The 24,615-nt window shown below is 37.0% G+C and overlaps 1 protein-coding gene across 1 annotated transcript in view; it reads left to right on the top strand.

Annotated features, from left to right (window-relative positions):
* Positions 1 to 24,615, top strand: part of LOC126234922 (TGF-beta-activated kinase 1 and MAP3K7-binding protein 3) — a 359,286-nt gene that overhangs the window by 319,696 nt on the left and 14,975 nt on the right. Inside the window, exons 11-12 of the mRNA XM_049943662.1 lie at positions 1,177 to 1,235; positions 6,379 to 6,470. The gene's annotated coding sequence lies outside the window, so the exon portion shown is untranslated. The remainder of the gene's footprint in view (positions 1 to 1,176; positions 1,236 to 6,378; positions 6,471 to 24,615) is intronic.

Here is a 24,615-nt window from a genome sequence, read left to right as displayed (position 1 = left end):
ATGGCTGTTACTGTTTGCTGCTACTATTCTGAGAAATTATTGTGTTCAGTTATTCTAGGCAGAAACAGACTACTCAGTTGTTTAAGCATAGTGTTAAATCACCTTATACTTGAGACAGAATCTATAAATTTATGTATAACCACATATGTCTTATAAATCTAAGCATTTTAGTATGAGAATTTCACCTGAAATCATACATGTCCATATGCAACACTTCATGTATAGTTCGGTTTGTGTTGTCAGCATGAAATTAAAGATTGAAACCGCTGTTATGTATTCTGGTAACCAGTACCTTGACTATTTTAATTTTGAAATGCTGCAATGAAATAGTTGATGTAAAATATCTTCCAGAGCGAGGTGGTATAGTGATTAAGGCATTATGATCACACGTAGGAGGTGCAGTGTTCAGATCCTCTTCTGGCCACCCTGAGTCATATTTTCTGTACTTTACCCTAAACTGCTTCAAGCAGATAGCAGGATAATTGCTTAATTGCTTTGAAAAGGAAATGACCAAGAGCTTTCCCCATACTTGCCCATTCAGAGTTAAGTTCCATTTCTTATGACATTGTCATCATCAGAATTTTTAAATCTAATCTTACTGCTTTCCCCTGTAAGATTTAAATATTTCCAGTGGAAAGTCAATAAGTACACATTGCACATAAAATGATGGATCAGACTGCATCCAGTTACGTAATACCAAAACAGCAAGCCAGATCAATTTGTATGTCAGACCTTGTATAATATTGTGTCTACTATAGACAAACTGTATATGCATATAATTCTATTTCTAAATGGCAGATATTTCAGGGATTTAAACAAGCTAAACAATACATTTTGTAAAACACCACTTCCATTTTCCATTTTTATGCACAGTGTTTTTCGGACATGTCATGCAGGAAATCTGCAGACCTCACACAAAACCAATAAGAGTGTGAATAGTGTTCTGTAACAATCAGTTGAATCGTAATGAGTTGAAACAGGAAATGGGATGATTTTCAAAGATGTGATAGTCTGAAGAAAGTCCATACACTGCTGAGTTTGCAAAATAGGCAGTACAGTACAAAAAGACGCCATTAATGAACTCACACAGAAGTAGAGAACTGTCTCAATTACTTGCTGTGGTAAAATCATTATCTTCTGAAACTATATGACAGACTGTAGGCACTTTCTCTTCAGGTTTGTTGTACTACTGAGAGATGGGTATCCTGCTAATGGCTGCTCTCTTTACCTAATGGGTAAGTGGATTTGTATTTTGCCTATAATCCTCAGCAGTGTCTTTTATCCTGGTAGTTACTGGAAGTGTTTGCAAACATTTTAAATACCAGTTTCAGTTACTTACATCATCTAACTGAAAGAAACTGACCTATTTGCAAATGAAATAGGATTATAAATTGCTATTAACTGTTGTAAGAGATGAAAAGATTACCCAACACTCACCCATCCAGGATATGGTGTGGAATGGGGCTTCTTATGCATGAAATGAGATTTAATGATACTAACCACTGATAAATCAGAAATCACTAATGAAGTCTAGACAGATTAATTTAAACATATTTGATTAAAAGAAAACAATAGAGAACAGTATTTTATCACAAGTTATATAGATTTTTGTTAATCACCACAAAGAATAATTTATAGACCACAGCAAAAAATGCTGTCTGAAATCGGAATTCTTGTTTTAGTCTATTTCCCGAAAACAGTAATAGAAATCTGAAAATATTTAAGCTTTTATCAGGAGAGAATAGAAAAGAAAGAACTCTTTCATGAAAATGATGGTGATAAACCCCAGTTTTGTTTAAAAAATCTGGTATGGGAACAACATTTCTTGAATGAAAAGACACTGAAACATTTATTTCAAAGAAAATAGAAGAATTTATGTGACAAAACAGTTAAGAAAATTTGCTGTCACATCAGACAGTAATTAAACATTAAGATTTAAGAGTTGATGTATGCAGTATCCAACCTCATTTTTGGAAAGAAGTTTTATTAAATATATTCCCTGCCTCTCATTTGCTGAGCTGACACAGCACATTAAAATACTGATGCTCTTTATTAAATTTTACTCACTGGTATGAAGAGCCCTTCTTTCCTTCAGTACCATGTAGCTTGTAGAACAATGTTGTGTAGGATGACAGATCACTATCCATTAAATAGAGCAAGAGCTGGGCAGCGGACTGAAACATAGAAAGGATGAAAAACTGTTTGACTTTCAAATTCCTTCATCAGATCACTACCTTTATTTGGTGCTTTGGTCCATACTCACACAAAGATTTTAATTGAGTAAAGAAGTAAAATACATATGATTCCATTTTGGAGGAGATAAACAAAGAATAAAATCATCAATCATTGAGGCAGGAGAAAAAAAAAAAAAAAAAAAAAAAATTGATTCATCACTACCAGGAAAGATTAAGCCCATGGTTCTTCCTTCAACTACTTCTACATTTGTGCTATGTGAGGTTTATACTCCACAATAGTTTTGTCACAGAGCCTATGTGGTTTAGTTTCCTATTACTGCATTCTCCATCTCATTACTGAATAATTTAAAAATCAAAGAGACGTTGATCAGTGAGACTATGTGTAATATCTGCGAACCGGAGGTTTGGCTCTCATTATTTTTTTATTACCTTAACCATGATCAAACAATGGTAAATCCAAAATGAAATAACAGTATGGATTAGGATAGATTGCTACCCACATCTAGATTACCTTATACGTTTTATAAGAACAGTAGCACCTTTGAAATTAGACACTACTCTGTTTTTTACTTACATCACTCAGCTGTTGTGTGTGTAGGATTTGTGTAACAAACACAATGTTCATGATGTGTAATGACTGTCAATGTTACCAATTCACATACACACTATTTATTTACACACATTATGTGGACAGATATAACTTAAACACTTGGCGTCTCAGAACAAACTGCCGAAGGTCCAGAGATACTGTTTTCTGCAGCGATATTCTTGGGGACTGAAGTCCATAGATCTTGTGCCCCTACATGTGCATCTACTACTTCATGCTAAGTGTTTATTTAACTTCACCGATTTTAGAGAACACTATCAGCTACCTATACAGTGGAAATTTTAAATAATTTTAATATGAGCATCGGTGTTAGTCAGAATTTTCATGCCAAAGACAATAATATTCAATAGCTTCCTTTGTGAAAGATTACAGAGTATCTTCCCATTCATATCTTCAGGTGAGTTTTGCCTTGGAGTTGGTTACCAGCAGGAAGAGGTACCAGGATAACATTTTACAAACCAAAGCATGGAATACTTCTGATGAGAAAACAGAAAGAATATTTGAGAAAATTGCAAAACTCATAAAATGAAGGGCAATGAAAATGTTCAATTGTATCAGTCAACTTACTAGAAGTGGAGGGAATGAAAATCAGATTTACTGAACTACATATCTTTTTGGGTGGGAGTGGGGAAGGAGGGGGGGGGGGAGGGGGAGGAGGAAGGGTTGGAGAAGTAAGAGGTAGCTTTTAAAATTCTGCAATAGTTTCCAACTTGTTGTAACATATACACTGTTCAAAACTCACAAGAGAAACAAAATGTGCCATCAGAATTATATTGCAATTAAAACACATTAATTATATTGGTTTATTGTATGAACAAATCTTTTGAATATTCTATTGAAGTTACATACAGCCAAACATTAGAGAAGCAGGTGTGTTGTAATAGATGTGTTGCATATTGTTTATACACTGTGCATACTAAATATTGAAAATTCTTATGTATTTTAACATTTTGTGTCTTTTTTTTATTAAAACTGCACCTTCTAATGTTGGTGTTGATCTGAAACTAAGCACAGGTGTTTGAAACTAGTTATAGATAAAAAACAATTATATGCAACTGTGATGGAAATTGTAATAAACTGTGAGTACTTAGAAAAGATGTGAGGTCACAGGAAAATATCAGCAGGATACAGAATGGTTAGAAAAATCTTTGGAATGAATTGTTGAACTGAACTGGATAACCAGATATAGACATAGACTTAGCTTGTAGACTACTAGCGGTGAAAAGCAGAATAGAATTACAAACAATAAAAAAGGGAGAATGCAATGGAAATTTAAAATTTAGGGTGGAATGGGAGCTAACATTCAAAAGATTAAAGAAATAGGACTGTATGATGAAGTGGAATATTGAACATTCAGGGTAGAATTGGGCAATGTAAAAGCTCTCCTGGACAATGGCTCATGAGCAGTTCAGTAAAAAAGGTGTAGGATACAATATGGAAGGAAATAATTTAGGTAGGAAAGGCACCTAAAGTTCAATGAAAGTGTGAACCAGAAAGCAGTGCAATCTCAGGAAAGAAATCAGTTTACTGATGAAAGAAGAAAATATACGAACAAAAAGAATGAGAAATAAGACAGGTAGTCAGCTGTACATGTTACTTAGAAATGAACTCTGATAGATGAGAGAGGCATGAAGAAATGGGAAAGAGACCATTGACAGAAAGTCTTCTGTAACCTACAAAAATATGCCAAGGATGGTTCTGGCAGAATATAAATAATTTAGAAGTAATGGAGATCACTCACTGAATATTTGAACAGTAGAGGCACACAAGAAAAGAATTGAACTTTGCTAGCTCACACACACAAACGTGCATCTACCTTGTGCTGGTTGAACCCACAGTGCTGGGCCTGCACTTCAGCAGGCAGAGTGGCGTGAAGATTAGTATCAGGTGGGTTGGGCAAAGGAAGAAAGAGGCTGGAAGTGGCAGGAGGAGATGGGGAGGGGTAGCTGATCACTTGCAGGGAGGCACCAGGTGTGCAGGATAGGAAAGTGGGAAGGAGATGATGTACCTGCACAGGATGAGAACCAGAACTGCTGGGTTTGTGTGGTACATGATGACAGTGATGTGGAAGCATGAATTGGGAGGGGGTGCAGGGTAGAGGTAGTAGAGACTGTAGGGCAGAGGGTGTGGATGCCATAGCTAGTAGAGATTGAGATCAAGGGGATTATGGGAGCAAAGGAAATGTTGCAAGGATAACTCCCATCTGTGTAACTCAGAAAGCTGGTACTGAGAGGACAGATGCAGATGCACGGGTTGTGAAGCAGCCACTGAACTTGACCTTGTTGTGCTCAGCAGCGTATTCTATTTGGTAGCACCTCCCTCTGAACCATTAGCTATCCCTTTCCACTCCTCTACCTGCTTCTTGCCTCTTTCTTCCTCTACCCAGCCCACTTGACACAATCTCTCATCCTAGTCTATTTGCCGAAATGCAGTCCTTCAGCCAGCACAGTGTAGATGCATAGGTGTGTGTGAGTGTGTGTGTGTGTGTGTGAAATCTATCAAAGTTTTCATTCTTTTTTGTGTACCTGTTGATGACTCAACATCTCTGCTATTCGGTAAGTGGTCCCCTTTACTCCTAAATTACTCATGTGACCTACAGGAAGATATAACACAATTTTGAAGAAGTAAATTGTCCAGAATTATGAAAAGGAAAGTTACTACTCACCATATAGTGGAGATGCTGAGTTGCAGATAGGCACAACGAAAACACTTACAAATAAAGCTTTCAGCCTATAAGGCCTTCATCAAAAAATAGACACTTGTGTGGCTACAGTTGCCTTAGACTGCAGTCATATTTGCGTGAGTTGCATTTGTGTGTGTGTGTGTGTGTGTGTGTGTGTGCGCGCGCGCGCGCGTGTGCATGTGTAAAGGCCGTACAGGCTGAAAGCTTTATTTGTAACAGTTTTTTTTTGTTATGCCTATCTGTGACTCAGCACCTCCACTATATGGTGAGTAGCATCTTTCCTTTTCATAGTATTGTATACCTTAAACCTATTTTGGAATTATGAACTTTGCTAGCTCACACACACAAACGTGCATCTACCTTGTGCTGGTTGAACCCACAGTGCTGGGCCTGCACTTCAGCGGGTAGAGTGGCGTGAAGATTAGTATCAGGTGACATTGTGAAAGTAGTTCATATTCTCTAGCAAGCCTTAATAAATCACTGTTACATAAAAACATGGATAAATTTTAACTTTTCTTTTTCATCAATACACATAAATCAAAGGCCACACATGTTGTACATTCAGTGCCCAACCATATGCCACCACAAATTCCAGTGAACTTCAATGTCAATAGATGTTAAACCCTAAACCGTGTTCCTTCAGTATGGCTTGTTATACAGGAAATGGAACTTGCTCTTGTTGCATGTCCCCATTACTTTCCGTTTCCAGATATCCAAGAGAAATGTGAAATTCTCTAACTGTTGTAGTGCACTGTCTTTTCTCCCATTACAAATGGTACTTCATGATGATTTAATAACAGTTATCTTAATATTCAGGTACAGCTTGACATGTTTCACATATAGTTGTTGGCATTATAATAGTTAGCAGGCTGCAAATAATTTCTTTGTTCTAGGAGTGCTTCGCAGTTGGGTTGTCTGAAGCTTGTTTGGTGGATGCTGCCCAAGGTACTATTCGCTTCTGTTTTGTCTGCTAACTTAACACAAGGTACTGCAACTATACCAGCATGTTTTATCCTCCAAGAGCATAGTAGTAACCCACAAATAGACTTCTCACACTTTGATGATAGAGGTAATAGTTTTTATTAATAAAATATCAAATTTCCACAGTGCATCAGGCAGTACTATCTAATCATACAGTGCAGACTGTCACTGGCAGTATTTGCTTTTTCAGTGATATTTGTTTTATGGGCATTATGCCTTTGTCCAAGGCATATTTCTCTGCCTACTCTTCCAATACTGGGGATATTATCGGAGGCTATAACAGCTCAAAAAGCAGTTACAATCTCAAGCAAACCCAGCAAACCGAACTTGCTGAGCTTGTTCGATATCGTAACTGCTTTCTGAGTTGTTAAAGTTTCTGATGACCGGTCCAGCATAGGAGGACGAAACATTAGGCAGAGAAATATGCCTTGGACCATGGCCTAATACCCATAAAACAAATATCAACAGGAAGTATTACTGGTGTCTAATGGCTTTTTTCCAAATGATGCAAATGAACAAATGAATCGTAAGAACATATTTAATACATAAAACAAGGGAAAGGCAACCATTCACCTATTTCAAATTGATGTGTGAAGCACAGAAAACAACATTCATATCAGCTTTTGAGTACTAGCTCTTTTTCCACCAGAAGTACACACATTCACACACAGACACTCAAACATATGCTCTCGTGGCCATACAAAGACTGATTATTGATACTTGATAATTGCAAGCAGTTGCCTGAACTGATAGAGGTGGGGAGGGGTTCAGTTGGACACAAGGAGGGGGTAGAAGGACAGGGGCAGGTCTTTAGACAGATGATTCCACAGCTGCACAACAATATGAAAAGAGTACAGAGATTAGAAAAAATGAAATACAGGAAGAGGGAGATGGGAAGGAAGGGAGGGGAAAAGTGGAAGGGAAAGCGACAGAAAGCTGAATATGAAAATGAAGAAACAGAGGGCCAAGAGAAGAGAGAGGAGTTGAAAGGGGTGGGAGAGAAGAGAGAGAATTCCCACATGGGGGGTTGGAAGTGTGGTGGGAGAAGGCAGAGTGCAATCTGGATGGAGAAGGAGTGGGGAAGACAGAAAGAAGAAGGGAAAAGTTAAGGGCAGGCAGTGAGAACAGGCTAGTGGAGGTTGAGGCCAGGGGGATTGTGAGGACACAAAACTTTCTTCCTTCTGTGCACACTACTTCTTCTCCATTCAGATTGTGCACTGCCTTCTTCCATTACTCTTCCTCTTCTGCCCCCACCCTGTGGACTTTCTCCTTCCCTCCTCCACCCTCCCCTTCCCCCTCTCTCTCTCCACTTTTCAACCCTTGTCCCTTTTCTCACCCCTCCCTTTCTCCCTTTTCATCTTCACTTTTCACACTTTTTCCCCATCTCCTTTTTGCTCTCCCTTCCCCCCTCTCCTTCTTCCTAAATCTCTTTTTGCTCTGTACTCTTTTCATCTTTTTGTGTGGCCACAGAGTCAGACTTACCTCTTTCTCACTACTCCCTCCTTGAATTCTTCCTTACCCCTCCCTACCTCCACCAGCTCAGGCAACTGCTTTCAGTAATCAAGTATCAATAATCAGTCTTCTCATGACCACAGGAATGTACATTTGGGTACTTGTGTAGTTGTGTGTGCGCACGTGTGTACTTCTGTTAGAAAAAGACGTAGTGCTCAAAAGCTAGTGTGAATGCTGTTTTCTGTTAAGTGTTTCTGTGCTCCACGCATTGATCTGCTGTAGGTGAGTGGTTGCATTTTTCTCTTATTTTATGCATTAATCTGTCCTTGAATTTCCCTGATTGTTGTGAGAATGTATTTAATAAACAACAATCTTACTGGTATGTCTATGTAAATATTAACAAAAACTGCCTGGTAAATTAAGATGCCTGTTAAAAAATGCAATACAGCTATGAAAATTAATTTCTCAGAAATAATGACATATTTATTAATAAATTATAATACACATTAAGATACAGTATCAATACATGAAATTTTCAAAGTAGTGTTACATTTTATTGCATTACATTAGTCATATTCTATCGATTCTGCAGAGAGAGGTCTCAGGCATGTACAGGGTGTTTCAAAAATGACCGGTATATTTGAAACGGCAATAAAAACTAAACGAGCAGCGATAGAAATACACCGTTTGTTGCAATATGCTTGGGACAACAGTACATTTTCAGGCAGACAAACTTTCGAAATTACAGTAGTCACAATTTTCAACAACAGATGGCGCTGCGGTCTGGGAAACTCTATAGTATGATATTTTCCACATATCCACCATGCGTAGCAATAATATGGCGTAGTCTCTGAATGAAATTACCCGAAACCTTTGACAACGTGTCTGGCGGAATGGCTTTGCATGCAGATGAGATGTACTGCTTCAGCTGTTCAATTGTTTCTGGATTCTGGCGGTACACCTGGTCTTTCAAGTGTCCCCACAGAAAGAAGTCACAGGGGTTCATGTCTGGCGAATAGGGAGGCCAATCCACGCCGCCTTCTGTATGTTTCGGATAGCCCAAAGCAATCACACGATCATCGAAATATTCATTCAGGAAATTAAAGATGTCGGCCGTGCGATGTGGCCGGGCACCATCTTGCATAAACCACGAGGTGTTCGCAGTGTCATCTAAGGCAGTTTGTACCGCCACAAATTCACGAAGAATGTCCAGATAGCATGATGCAGTAATTGTTTCGGATCTGAAAAATTGGCCAATGATTCCTTTGGAAGACATGGCGGCCCAGACCAGTACTTTTTGAGGATGCAGCGACGATGGGACTGCAACATGGGGCTTTTCGGTTCCCCATATGAGCCAGTTCTGTTTATTGACGAAGCCGTCCAGGTAAAAATAAGCTTCGTCAGTAAACCAAATGCTGCCCACATGCATATCGCTGTCATCAATCCTGTGCACTATATCGTTAGCGAATGTCTCTCGTGCAGCAATGGTAGTGGCGCTGAGGGGTTGCCGCATTTGAATTTTGTATGGATAGAGGTGTAAACTCTGGCGCATGAGACGATATGTGGACATTGGCGTCATTTGGACCGCAGCTGCAACACGGCGAACGGAAACCCGAGGCCGCTGTTGGATCACCTGCTGCACTAGCTGCGCGTTGCCCTCTGTGGTTGCCGTACGCGGTCGCCCTACCTTTCCAGCACGTTCATCCGTCACGTTCCCAGTCCGTTGAAATTTTTCAAACAGATCCTTTATTGTATCGCTTTTCGGTCCTTTGGTTACATTAAACCTCCGTTGAAAACTTCGTCTTGTTGCAACAACACTGTGTTCTAGGCGGTGGAATTCCAACACCAGAAAAATCCTCTGTTCTAAGGAATAAACCATGTTGTCTACAGCACACTTGCACGTTGTGAACAGCACACGCTTACAGCAGAAAGACGACATACAGAATGGCGCACCCACAGACTGCGTTGTCTTCTATATCTTTCACATCACTTGCAGCGCCATCTGTTGTTGAAAATTGTAACTACTGTAATTTCGAAAGTTTGTCCGCCTGAAAATGTACTGTTGTCCCAAGCATATTGCAACAAATGGTGTATTTCTATCGCTGCTCGTTTAGTTTTTATTGCCGTTTCAAATATACCAGTCATTTTTGAAACACCCTGTAGAAAGAAGTCAATGATGAACATTTTATGAGGCACAATTAGTACACTGTAATACACTGAAATAGCTTAACATTATGAAAGGCTGTTGTATTACAATGATATTTATAATATAACTTAAGACAGTACTTTTAAAAGTTTATGTGGAGATACTCTCCAATGGAATAGAAGGAGCTGCATAACAAAAGGTTCTTAAACTTAGTCATAAACTCCACGTCATTGCCTACATGGCACTTAATATGCTCTGGAAGACTGTAATACTTCATTCATTTGTTCATTACGTTCCATCAGCCCCACTAAGAAGGAAAAACCTTCAGGATATACATTAACAGAAGAGAGGCAAATCACAGAAACTTAATCTGCATAGTGATTATTAACAATAAACTAAAACTATACTGATAATACTATTTGTCCTTCTGCTAGCTAAATTTATTTGAGCATACTAGAAAGAAAACTTCTGCTTTTGTTGCTTTTCAGTTATACCAAATGGCTGATGTTTATTTCATATAGGGAGCTTAATATTTATTTGATTACATTGGAATTTTTTAAAGAAAGTAGTTACTTACTATGCATCTTTTAACAAAAAGTTCTATTTACAGTAGGCCTAGTTTATTGCAATTGTACACTGAACACAGCTTTGTAGCTACTGATGTATGTTTTCAGTTGTCTTTTGAACAGGTTGGGATTGTCAGTTCTCTTCTTTATGTGTAGGAGATTCTTAAATACTTATGCACCAGGGTACATACCTCTGCTCTGAACCCTAGACAAGGAGGCAAAGCCATCATCATTGTCATGTTACGTACAAGGATTAGGCATATGCTTGTGCCATCTTCATAGGATTCATGTACATCATTTCCTTTGTCAACTTGCATCTCTCCTTCCTTTCAATCTGTAGTTCATAATTTCCTTGGGCAGTCTTTCATATTTCATTCTATTCACAAGGAGACAAAGTCTACATGGAAATTATTTTGTATCTTGTGTTGTGTTTATATACATCACCGTTCAGCTTAAAGTGAGTTTTTTGTAACACAATACACTAAGGAATTAATAAATTGGGAAGTGAGTAAAAAATTTTGAGAAGTGCTATTACATATTTTACATAATATTCTCATTGGTCACTTCTGATGAATAAACACTTTATTTAATAGGTGTAAAATAAAGCACAGGACTATAGACAGAGAGAAGCTGTGTGAAACACATTTGGCTGTCAAGAGAGCAATGTGTGATGCCTTTTATGATTATCATAGCAGAATATTGTCAAATGATTTTTCACAAAACCCCAAAAAAAAAAAAAAAAAAAAAAAAAAAAAAAAAAAAAAAAAAAAAATCTGGTCGTATATAAAGGTTGTTAGTGGCACCAAAGTTAGTATCAAGTCCCCAGCGAATGAGCAGGAACTGAAATTGAGGATAGCAAAGCAAAAGTGAACAGCTTAACTCTGTTTTCCAGTGTTCCTTTACAAAGGAAACCATAGGAGAATTCCTACAATTCGATCCTTGTACCACTAAAAAGATGAATGAAATGGGTATTAGTGTCAGTGGTGTTGGGAAACATCTGAAATCATTAAAATTGAACAAAGCTCCAGGGCCCGGTGGAATCCATGTCAGATTCTGTACTGAATTAGTGGCCCCCTCCTAACTATAATCCATCATAGATCCCTCAAACAAAAAACTGTGACCAGTAGTTCGAAGAGAACACAAGTCACATCTGTTAACAACAGTGGTGATAGACGTGATCCCCAATACTACCGTCCAATATCCTTAACATCCACTTGTAGAATCTTAGAACATATTTTGAGCTCAAATGTAATGAAGTATCTTGAACAGAATGACTTCATCCATCCCAACCAGCATATATTCTAAAAACATCATTCATGAGAAACTCAACTTGCAATTTTCTCACATGACATACTGAAAGCTTTGGATGAAGGCAGCCATGTAGATGCAGTGTTTCTTGAATTATGAAAAGCATTTGACTCAGTATCACATCTATGCTTGTTGTCAAAAGTTCAATCATATGGGGTACAAGTGAAATTTGTGACTGGATTGAGGACATCTTGGTTGAGAGGATTCAGCATGTTTTCTTGGATGGACAGCCACTGTCAGATACAGAAGTAACTATGGATGCAGCCCAGGGAAGTGTGTTGGGACCCTTGCTGTTCATGTTGTACATTAATGATCTTACAGATGATGCATGTATCAATAATCAAGTACTGTCTCAAATAAACTGCTTAAATATTCAGTCAGATTTTGATAAGATTTCAAAGTTGTGCAAACATTAGTAACTTGCTTTAAATGTTCAGAAATGTGAAATTGTGCTCTGCACAAAATGAAAAAGCATAATATCCTATGACAATAACATCAATGGGTCACAGCTGGAATCAGCCATCTCATACAAATACCTGGGCATGACACTTCATAGAGATATGAAATGGAAGATCACTTAGGCTCAGTTGCAAGTAAAGACAGTGATAGACTTTAGTCTATTGGTAGAATACTGCGGAAGTGCAGTCAGTGTATGAAGGAGATTGCTTACAAATCACACGCGTGACCCACTGTAGAATATTGCTCAAGTGTGAGGGACCCATACCCAATAGGACTGACAGGGAATATTGAACATATACAGAGAATGGTAATATGAATGGTCATTGGTTTGTTTGACCATGCAAGAGTGTTACAGAGATGCTGAAGAAACTAAACTGGCAGACTACTGACAACAGATGTAAACTGTCCTGAGAAAGTCTACAAATAAATTTTCAAGAATGGGCTTTAACTGATGATTCTGTAAATATACTACTACCCATACGTATCACTTGTAATCTTACCCTCCCACACATCACCAGTAAATTTTCAGTCAATTCATTAGTTACAAAAGCTTCGAGAGGCGTAAGATACACAAAAAAAACTGTTTATTTATCTTCATTTTCTTTTTCTTGGCTGCAGTACATCTAGGGGTAGATTCTTGAGGCTGTAATTTTCACTTTGTGGGTTCCAGTTGACAAGATAATTGATGAAGAAATTTCTGTTTCTATGACTTTTTTATTTTACCCATTCTTCTATGTCACACTGTCTTTACAATCTCCACTTTCGAAAACAAATTCACATTGTTATTGCCAAAATTAAAAAACATGTCCAATTTCATCAGAGGCATGCCCACTAGTACTACTACTACTACTACTACTACTACTACTACTACTACTAAATTCATTCTGCGGTACTAACACATTCCAAACAGTTTACAAAACAAAATAGTTTACAAACTTTCTTGACAAAAGAAGAATCATCACCAAGTTATATCATTATTTTGTAAGTGAATCCAGAAATAAATTTAATGATTAGCATTAGATTGTGCAATTAATAATATGAATTTTAAGTATGCCAGATATTTTGTAATCACAAATATTTCTAAAAGAAGAATAACTCCAGCTATACAAACAGAGCCTTTAACTATTGATTGTAACAAATTAATTTCTTTTTATAGACATCAGCCTGAAACACAACACATCATATACAAAATCACATGAAACTCTTTCAGTGAAACAGCCAAGATAATGTTCACCTATACAAAATTTGAAAATATCCCTGGTATCGGCTATTTCTATAAAGGAAGGTAATGTCAGAGGAGGGTCTCCTATTACAATATCCACCTCACAAAATTTAGAAATAATGTGCTTACAATATTTTGTGACAGACTACAAGGTTTGCCAAACAGTGCAAAAAATTATCCCTAAAGATAGATTACAGATGTATAGAAGTATCTGATACATAATATATTACATAGAACACAAGAAAAATATCTATTATACCAGTCACAATCGATACCTATATGAGGATATGGTATTCAGATCTGTGGAACAAGTCACAAGACAATTGATACAAGGTCAATACTACAACATTGCAACTCTAAACTATAGAAATAAATACAGAGATATGGTAAATTGTTAGAATTACAAATTGTAAGTTTACATCCATAATGTCTTCAAAAGAGAAGAGAAAAATTTCAGAGCCTAAGTGTACTATGAGTGAGCCGACTCGAAAAACTCACAATGACAGGTACAGACCAGAAGAATATGCTCAACCATGAGTAGGCATATAACACAAAATCAATCAGCCACATAAACCAGAGTATTTGAGGATTTGTTGACTCGTGCTTCTGCCACTTTTTCCCCAACTTTTGAGGATTTAATGAAACAAATTGGTTACACATGTATCATTCAAAGTTTTTTCCGTCACTGGCCACTACTATCTCCAATCTTTCGGGCAGTGTACGAATCCCGCATTGAAAAAATTGTTCATCTTTTGAAGCGATCCACGAATTGATCCAATTTGTGACTTCTTCATGAGATTGGAAGTGTTGGTCAGCCAGGCAATGTGCCATTGATCTAATCAGGTGATAATCAGAGGGAGCAATGCCTATGCTCTGCTCAAATGCATTAATTGCATTCAATAACGAGCACCTGTGATTGCTTCACTTGGTTTAACACCTCATAGTACACAACACTGAGCTGGTCCCACCAAATGCAGAACATGATCTTGGAGCCATGAAAAATCGGTTTGGCTGTCGATGCGGAAGCATAGCTGGGATATCCCGATGATTTTTTGCATTTTGGGTTATCGTAATGGACCCATTTTTTGTCCTCGGTCACAGTGTGATGCAGAAATCCCTTCCGTTTTTGCCTCTGAAGCAACTGTTCACAAACACACAAATGCTGTTCAATGTCTCTTGGTTTCATCTCACACACGACCCAAGTTCCTTCTTTCTGAATCATACCCATAGCCTTGAGATATTTTGAAATGGCTTGCTGTGTCACTCCCACTAATCATGCCAATTCTTCTTGAGTTTGATGTGAGTCTTCACTCAGCAATGTCTCCAATTCTACATCTTCGAAAACATTCTCTCTTCCACCACTATGCCAGTCTATTATGTTAAAATCACCGTTCTTGAAGCGTTGAAACCACTCATCACACGTTCTGTCACTAATAGCATCCTTACCATATGTACTTGAGAGCATTCAATGAGACTCAGCTGCTGTTTTCTTCATATTAAAACATAAGAGTAACACCTCCCGCAAATGACAAGAATTAGGCTTGTAAACTGATATTTTCAATCAAGAACAACTTTATGATGCAGACAAAAATCGACTAATGTTTAAATGAGTTTATGTTGACTGAGGTCCAAGCTAACTGCCTGATGTCTGCAATTTGTTTCTTTTGACCGCTACTTACTGTTGTTGTCACCTATCGGCAAATGGCGGAAGCAAAGTTTTACACCTTGTATTAGGGCCTAAGTTTACGATGTGGTGACTGGCCCATGAATCCAAACCGAGTACAAACCGGCAAAAAATTTTTCGACACTATAAAATGAAAAAAAGTTCATAATCTACATCTACATCTACATGATTACTCTGCAATTCACATTTAAGTGCTTGGCAGACGGTTCATTGAACCACAATCCTACTATCTCCCTACCATTCCACTCCCGAACAGCGCGCGGGAAAAACGAACACCTAAACCTTTCTGTTCAAGCTCTGATTTCTCTTATTTTATTTTGATGATCATTCCTACCTATGTAGGTTGGGCTCATCAAAATATTTTCGCATTCGGAAGAGAAAGTTGGTGACTGAAATTTCATAAGTAGATCTCACCGCGACAAAAAATGTCTTTGCTTTAATGACTTCCATCCCAACTCGCATACCATATCTGCCACACTCTATCCCCTATTATGTGATAATACAAGATGAGCTGCCCTTTTTTGCACCCTTTCGATGTCCTCCGTCAATCCCACCTGGTAAGGATCCCACACCGCACAGCAATATTCTAACAGAGGACAAATGAGTGTAGTGTAAGCTGTCTCTTTAGTGGACTTGTTGCATCTTGTAAGTGTTCTGCCAATGAAACGCAACCTTTGGCTCGCCTTCCCCACAATATTATCTATGTGGTCTTTCCAACTGAAGTTGTTCGTAATTTTTACACCCAGGTAGTTAGTTGAATTGACAGCCTTGAGAATTGTACTATTTATCGAGTAATCGAATTCCAATGAATTTCTTTTAGAACTCATGTGGATCACCTCACACTTTTCGTTATTTAGCGTCAACTGCCACCTGCCACACCATACAGCAATATTTTCTAAATCGCTTTGCAACTGATACTGGTCTTCCGATGACCTTACTAGATGGTAAATTACAGCATCATCTGCGAACAACCTAAGAGAACTGCTCAGATTGTCACCCAGGTCATTTATATAGATCAGGAACAGCAGAGGTCCCAGGATGCTTCCCTGCGGACCACTTGATATCACTTCAGTTTTACTCAATGATTTGCCATCTATTACTACGAACTGTGACCTTCCTGACAGGAAATCACGAATCCAGTCGCACAACTGAAACGATACCCCATAGGCCCGCAGCTTGATTAGATGTTGCTTGTGAGGAACGGTGTCAAAAGCTTTCTGGAAATCTAGAAATACGGAATCAACTTGAGATCCCCTGTCGATAGCAGCCATTACTTCGTGTGAATAAAGAGCTAGCTGCGTTGCACAAGAACGATGTTTTCTAAAACCATGCTGATTATGTATCAATAGATCGTTCCCTTTGAGGTGATTCATAATGTTTGAATAATCATATCAATATGTTCAATTATATGCAAAGAGTAATTTTAAGAAGCATGTAGCCTCAATCAATAGGTGTACGTCAGGGGTACCAAAACAGAGTTAAGCTTGAATCTGCCCACAACTCAAGTTCCAATCAGATACAATATTGCACTACTCAGGATAAATACAGGTAAATAGAGTCATAGTTAGCTTTGAATGATGACATAATCGAGTATCTTGAGGACCAAACTCAGTGTATAAAAGCAGACATGTATACATCTTGTTATATTGTCTATACTAGTAAATGTCTTCCGCACTATTTGCTAGTTGTCCATACAAACTAATGAACATAAATAAAACCCTAGAAGATTCATTTACAATTGATAAAAAAAAATATATGCTGATTTAAAGTTACATAATGTATTGGAAAGTCAATACCGCTACTTGAAAATACGTGCATTTATGTGAAATAACACTGTCTTTAGCAGTCTTGGCTAACAATTCACAAATATACAACACTGATGTAATTGACAGATGCCTGAGTACGTCACCCAGCACCCATGATATCTAGCAAGCTGACTGATCCAGCAGAGTACAGACATACAGCAGTGTGGGGAGTGGATCCTCCCACATCTCTCATTTTTCTCCTTAGAGTTCTCATCACATGCTCCAATGGATAAATAACTTCCTGTCTAGCATCCACATCAAATCCTGAAACATTGTTTTGTATACCAAATAAGCTGTTCAGTACCTTTTTCACATCACATGAAATATGTTCTCCCTATTCATTTTTCAAAGTCAGTTGGGGGGATTTATATCAGAAACGATTAAAAAAACAGAGTTAAGTGAAATGTAAGAAGAAAATTAACTAACAAAGTGATACAGACAGATATACTATGATACTATTCCTAATTTCTGCAGTACAGATTATGAACATTGTCCCATTTCAAAATTGCAAAAGCATCTACTCATTTTGCCTCATGGCATATATGTATCAAATTCTAAAGCACAAATATATTACATCACATAATTATTTACTGTATCATAGATTTTAACTCAATCAATAGATAAGACAGAACTGTAGAAATCACATGATCTTACATACTAAATTCCAGACAAACAAAATGCAGTTATATAGTCTTATAAATTTACTAACATAGTGTATATTTTCTTCTAGAATAGGTATCAGTGTGCATTCATGTTCATAGGTCGTGTCCTCTATGTACTAAATGTTAACAGTACTTGACATTTTGCATACTTGCTTTGCTTACCTGTAGCTCCTCTTATCTTTACATGTGTAATGGACATTTCCACAAAATTCTTACTAAACTGGATCTTGTCTTTAAATTGTTCAGATATACCACAAATCAATCAAGCAGTTCCCTTCCCATTGATCAATCTTAATCTTAATGTAAGGACATCCAAAATCTGAATCATCATCTTTGTTATTAGACATATGAGAACCCATATGAGCAAGAACTTTAGCAAAGAAAACTTGCTAACATTTAGTGAGAAGCTAAAAGAGAAAACATGGCCTTTTGATCATTGTAACTCAAGTGATTTCCACCTAGACTCTGCAGCAATAAAATAATAAATAAAGTAAAGCAGATTACCCAGGACATAAAAATTTCCAGTGTACGGAAAAGGCAATTGTACAGAGTACTGAAGTATAACAAAGATATTGATTTCATTAAACATGTAAGACTCTATAAAACCATATTTAAAAGAGCTGTCAGGGCAGCAAAACAACTGGCAAATAACAGGCTAATATTAAATAATAAAAATAAGACAAAGGCTGTGTGGTCAGTCATTAAATCTGAGTTAGGTGTTAAAGCCTGTAACCAAGAAATTTCAAAAATTGACATTGAAGGAAGTACTATTGTACATCCAACTCAAATCCCAGATTACTTTAATGAATTCTTTATAAATGTAGAAAAGTCTGATGTAGATGTAACAGATTATCACAACAAAGTAAATCACTTTGGCCTAGGTAAAAACTCCGAAAACTTCACAAACTTCTTAAAAGTTTCTGTGGAGGATGCAGAAAATGATATTCTAACATTAATAAACAAAAAATCTGCAGGGTGGGATAGAATACCCACCAAAGTTATTAAAGTGGTACACAATAAAATTGCAAACCCACTAGCTCAAATAATAAATTAATGTTTTGAAGAGGACTGTTTCCCAGAAGAACTGAAGTATTCTGAAGTCAAACCACTCTTCAAGAAGGGATCAAGAGTGATCATGGGAAATTATCATCCTATCTCGATTATCCCAGTCCTATCTAAAATATTTGAAAAATTTGCTGTTGCACGAATCCAAAACTTCATTGCAAAATATTCTGTTATTCTAAACAATCAATTTGGTTTTCAGCAGGGGAAAACACCATAGATGCAGTAAACAGTTTCATTGAGAAAATAAGTACATCATTAGACAAGAGAAATAAGGTGGCAGGAATTTTCTGCGACCTCACAAAGGTGTTTGATTCTGTAAACCACGCATTACTTATTTACAAACTTGAAAAGTATGACATTAGCAGCAGTGCCCTACAATGGCTTAAATCCTACTTATCCAACAGAAAGCAAAGAGTTAGCATTTCTTCAGATGGCACATATTATTTTTCTGACTGGGGGGGAAAAAAAAATCTCAGGGTGTTCCACAAGGCTCCATATTAGGCCCAGTCCTATTTCTCTTTTATGTTAATCACTTAACATTAAATATCAGGTCCCCATCAGTTCTGATCACAGATGAAACTTCTGTCTTAGTCGAAGATCAGGACTCAGAAAAAATTCCCAAATTTGTGATCAGTATCCTCAGTACCTTAGAAACTTGGTTTCAGCTAAATGGGTTGAATCCAAGCATATCTAAGACTCACGTGATGCAAGTCAAAACCAAACAGTCAAAATGTGAGCAGATTAAGATTGTACATGACAAAGGTATAGAAGAAGTTGACTCAGTAAAATTCTTAGGTTTAAATGTAGATAAAAGTTTGTGCTGGCAGGCACACATTGAATACCCGGCAAACAAACTGAGCAGCTTTGCATTTGTATTGCAAATATTATCAATTGCAACTGACATGGACACATGAAAAGTAGCACATACAAGCTACTTCGAATCCATTATTAGGTATGGTATTGTTTTTTGGGGTAACTTGACATAGTGTGGATACTAAAAATACAGAAAAAAATCTTGCGAAATATGTGCAGTGCAAATCACAAAGAACCATGTCGACCATTATTTAGAAAACTTAAAATATTAACTCTGCCATCCTTATACATATATGAGATTATTATATTTTTGTACACCAGACATGATGATACTCATCATCATCATTATCATCATCATCATATTCTTCCAAAATTACTTCATCAACAACATCATTAACAACACAAGCTCATCACCATCAAAGTCACACACCTCACCTACATTCATTTGCAATAAGCTACCAGTCTCAGACTTACCATCTTCAGTCATTTCACAGCTCTCATTCACATCTACATAAAAAATACCACCTAATTCAGATCTAATGCCACCATCACCTGTTTCACGTACATCAATAACACTGTTTTCTGACCAAGAGAAGAAATCATTAGTACACACTACATCAAAATTCTCATTTCTCTCACATTTTGGTTTGTGATTAGTACCTACATCACTATAATTAAACATAGTATTTCAAAACTTGCTTCAAAACATAAATGAGAAATCTGATGTTCCTTCCGTTCAACTTCAGATACCTGTGCCACATTATTAACACTGTTATTATTGTCTATTTCGAGTGTAAATTGGAGGTCCTGTGGTTGTTGTGTTTCCTCACCCTAAGACTGTGGACCTTCATTGAGGCGAACTGCCATTTCCCAAGTAGTTACCTCTATGATTGTTTCTCCTATTAAATTTCCCATGGTTATCCCCATTATTCCTATTCTGTTGATGTTCAAAATTTCTGTCTCTATTAACATTTTGACCCTGATAGAAGTTACCATTATCTCTGTTTCTGTAGTTGTTATCATTGTGATCTCTATCATTTCGATTGTTATGGCACATGTTCCTTTCTACTGCCCTATCCAGCCTGTCAACATATCATAAAAATTGTTCAAGACAATTGTCTGGTCTGTGCACTAAATCCCACTGCAATCACTCTGGTAATCTCCTTTTGAGTGTGTCAATCAAAGTCATTTTGTCAAATGGTTTGTCAAGGTGTGTTAGTTTCTTAGGTTGATTCTTACAAAACTCTTTCAGAGTACTGTTCCTATTCCTATAATTAGGACCATTCAGAAATTCACTTTTAATTCTCCCCTGTTCAGCTTCCGACGAAAATTTATTTAAAGAGCTCTTTTTGAAACTTTGATATGTTTTCCAGTGACTTAAATTTAGATTTACCCAAGACAGAGCTCCGCCTTCGAGATATCATTTAAAAAATTTAGTTTTTGATTGTCCCTCATGCCTAACACAAAACTATCTCTACAGTGGTGCAGAAAACGCACTGGATGTAAATTGTCTGATCAGAACCTTTTGATTGGAGTGTTGGACCATGCAACACTAGATTTTTGGGAATACAATTTTCCTGAACTGCTGAAATTTTTTGATCTAAAACATTTACATTAGTTAGCATACTAAAATTTTTGATCTAAAGTAGTAAAGTTCTGTTCCATTTTTACCACAACAGCCTTCTGTTCAACTCTGACATCATTAACGTTCTTTGTCTGTTGTGCAGATTGGGCAACTAACTCATTTTCCAAAACAATAAATTTATTTTCTAGGACACCGACTTTTTCAGTCACATTTTAAATCCCTCTGACAACCCATTTTTTAGCTCTGAAACCTGATAACTAAGTTTGTCTATTTGGTATTGTACCCTATCCATTTTACTATTGTTTTCAATTCTAATTTTGCCAAAATCAACTGCAAAATATGTTTTAACTGTTTCTTTGCTGATTACACTTTCTCTTGATTCAAACATGTCTTGGCTGGGTCCTGCAGCTTTCACTTCATCACCACTGCCCTTGCCTCTATTCATTTTCCTAGTAATCACATGAGCCCCCCCCCCCCCCCCAAAAAAAAAAAATCACAAATAGTTTGTACTTATCTTTTTTCTTATTGATGTCCCTCTTTGTAGTTTTAAAATCCTCTTTCAATTCATCCAGCCCATCATTGTTGATAGTATCTCATCACTGTTGATACAACTTTGTTGGGCACCTCTCAATCTTCTTTCTTCGAGTGATTGGAGTTTCAAATAAACTGCAATTGACACAAATCATTGTTATTTCTTCTTCTGCAACAGACAAGACTTCATTACCAGTCAACTGATCCCAGATGATGCCCACAATTGTAATCTTACCCTCCCACGCATCACCAGAAAATTTTTAGTCTGTTCATTAGTTTCAAAAGCTTCGAGAGGTGTAAGATATACAAAAAAACTTGTTTACTTATCTTCATTTTTTCATTGTTGGTTGCAGTACGTCTAGGGGAAGATTCTTGAGGCTGCAATTTTGACTTTGTGGGTTCCAGTTGACGTGATAACTGATGAAGACATTTCTGTTTCTATGATTTTTTTATTTTACCCATTCTTCTATGCCACGCTGTCTTTACAATCTCCACTTTTATTGCCAAAATTAAAAACATGTCCGATTCCATCAGAGGCATGCCCACTACTACTAAACTCATTCTTCAGTACTAACATATTCCAAAGAGTTTACAAAACAAATTATTATGTAAATGAATCCAGAAATAAATTTAATAATTAGCATTATATTGTGCAATTAATAATATGAATTTTAAGTATGCCAAATATTTCATAATCCCAAATATTTCTAAATGAAGAATAATTCCAGCTATACAAACTGAGTGGTCAGCATGACGGAACGTCATGCCAAGGGGCCCAGGTTCAATTCCTGCCTGGATTGGAGATTTCCTCCACTCAGGGACTGAGTGTTGTTTTGTCCTAAACATCATCATCTCATCCTCATCAAGACGCAAGTCGCCAAAGTGGTGTCAACTCAAAAGACCTGCACCAGGCAAATGGTCTACCCGACGGGAGCCCCTAACCACACGACATTTCATTTCAACAGAGCCAGTAAATATTGACTGTAACAAATTAATTTCTTTTTATACACTTCAACCAGAAACACACACATCATATACAAAATAACATGAAACTCTGTCGGTGGAACAGCTGAGATAATGTTCACTCATACAAGATTTGAAAATATCCCTGGCTTCGGCTATTTCTATAAAGAAAGGTAATGTCAGAGGACAGTGTCCCATAGAGATTTTGAAGAAACTGTTATAACTGGTACAATGGGACATATCCTCTGCCATGAAGTTCATAGTGGTTTGCACATTTACATTAGGTGTGCTGCTCCAGAAGCTACTTCCATAAGACAATAAAACATGCTTCTAAGGGCATAACATACTGATATGAGCTTCTTGATTAATGCATACTTCTGGTGGTAGCAAGTCATTTTTGCTAGTTGGATATCACATAAGTCTTTATTTATTTATTTATTTATTCATCCGTGGAACAATAAATATTGTATGGATGTCGTCAGTTTACAACACATGAGCACACATTTACATTTACAATGAAACAGGTTTCTCATATTTTGTGTTTTTTTTATAACTAGTCATACACACATTTATAATTACATAATATTTTGGCGATAATGTCATATGTTGCTAATAATCTACATCTATGTTAAATATTCTTTTACAGTATAACAACTTTTACTTACTAAAAAGGTTTTAAGCTTTTGTCTGAAAGTGAGGGGCTCATTTATTTCTTTAATTTCTTGTGGTAATTTGTTATACAGTTTTATCCCATTATAAAATATACTTTTTTGCGTCTTTGCCTTGTTCTTTCTATCTAGATGGAGGTGGTGACAAGCTCTTGTTTCATGGTCATGTATTAGGCTGTTTGTGTTGTACATGTTGAGATTTTTCTTAATGAACATTATGTTCTGAAAGATATACTCACAAGAAACAGTTAGAATGCCTAGCTTTCTAAATAATTGTAGACAGTGGGTCCTGTTGTTGCTGTTTGTTATTATCCTTATGGCTCTTTTTTGTACTTTGAACACAGTTTGTATGTTACTGGCACTTGTTCCCCAAAACATGATCCCATAGCTGAGGACTGAGTGTAGATATCCGTAATATGTTATTTTAAGACAGGTATTATTGCATACCGGTGCAAGGATTCTAAGAGCATAGCATGCTGTGGATAATTTCTTTGCCAAAATGTTGACATGGTTTGTCCATTTCAGTTGGCTGTCTACATTCATCCCTAAGAATTTGGTACTTGTTACACATTCTAATTCATTATTATTAACTTTTATTCTAGTGGCATTGTGTTTTTTGTTCAATTGGAAGTTAATACAGTTAGTTTTCTTTACATTTAGGGTTACTTTATTTTTTAATGACCAATTGTGGACATCATTGAGTGCCTCGTTTGCTCTTTCTGACAGTTGTGTTGGATTTTCACCTGTTATTACTATGTTGCTGTCACCAGCAAAAAGTATTTTTTCTCCATGTCTGATACTTTGTGGGAAGTCGTTAATGTATATAAGAAACAATATTGGGCCTAATACACTTCCCTGTGGGACGCCTATATTCACATTATCTGGGTCAGACAGGTGTTTTATAAGGGAATTGTTTGAAACTTGTGATATCTCAACTCGTTGAACTCTGTTTTCCAAGTATGATTTGAACCACTTCTTTGTCACACCTCTTATTCCTATTTGCCCTAATTTATGAAGTAAGATTTTGTGGTCAACTGTATCAAAGGCCTTGGACAAGTCTAAAAAGGTACAACTTACATTTTCACCTTTGTCCAGTGCTTCTAAAATTACTTTAGTGAACTGTGCTATAGCAGATTGTGTGCCTTTTCCGGGCCTAAAACCAAATTGGTCATTGGAAAGAAGATTCTATTTATTCAGGTAATTTAGCAGTCTCTTTTTGA

This window comes from Schistocerca nitens, chromosome 2 (assembly GCF_023898315.1).
Source record: "Schistocerca nitens isolate TAMUIC-IGC-003100 chromosome 2, iqSchNite1.1, whole genome shotgun sequence".
In the NCBI taxonomy this organism is placed as follows: domain Eukaryota; kingdom Metazoa; phylum Arthropoda; class Insecta; order Orthoptera; family Acrididae; genus Schistocerca; species Schistocerca nitens.
This window is presented reverse-complemented; position numbering and strand designations above follow the sequence as displayed.